The sequence below is a fragment of the Megalops cyprinoides genome, chromosome 8, assembly GCF_013368585.1.
Source record: "Megalops cyprinoides isolate fMegCyp1 chromosome 8, fMegCyp1.pri, whole genome shotgun sequence".
Taxonomy (NCBI): domain Eukaryota; kingdom Metazoa; phylum Chordata; class Actinopteri; order Elopiformes; family Megalopidae; genus Megalops; species Megalops cyprinoides.
The window spans coordinates 27,456,866-27,457,609 of NC_050590.1; positions in this window are offsets into that span (position 1 = coordinate 27,456,866).

Here is a 744-nt window from a genome sequence, read left to right on the forward strand (position 1 = left end):
AAACGCATAGGCAAATGCAACTATTTAACAATACCAGCAAATCACTGCCTTTTCATTTATCTGCAAACTGAACATCAGTTTGATTAACTGATTACATACCATTTCAGCGTGAGCTTGCTGCTGTCGTCAACTCTAAAATTAACTTATTTTAAAGGTCAGGTGGGTGGTACCTTTAAACATGTCGGCAATCAACGTTGCATCTTTTGCATAACTACAGAGCAGACAGAGAAATAGGAGAGGGAAGGACGTGCTTTATAGTGAGATGAACTGTTTGTAGCCTACTCGAAATCCCTGGACGGTCGCATTTAAAAATAAGCGAGAGAAACCATTCATACAAGCTCCGCGCGAGCGCTGCAGTTCAGCACCGAAAGCTCGCGGACAGCGTGCAGCGCTTTTGTGACAGTGCCTATCTGCGAATTCAACCTGTGGCACTTTTTATCTTCTAAATCCATTATCTTAAATGGGAAGACAAACGATTCCGGGGTTTTAAAAGCTGATCCTTTTATAGAGTCACAGTTTGGGTGTGATTAACTGGTGTGCTGGAGAAAAACGAATGCCGATTGAAAACCAGGTTTAGTGTATAAGGTTTTAGAGCGCATCCTGGTTCACATCAGCTCTGCTACGATGAAGAGTGTTTCGAGGTGAGAAGGTGCACCAGGCGTTGGAGATCGGTGTCTGACAAGGCGGTTGGAGTGGTGTGGAGCTGTCGAAAAGCCCGTTCATTCAGAAGGATGCTGGTGGGCA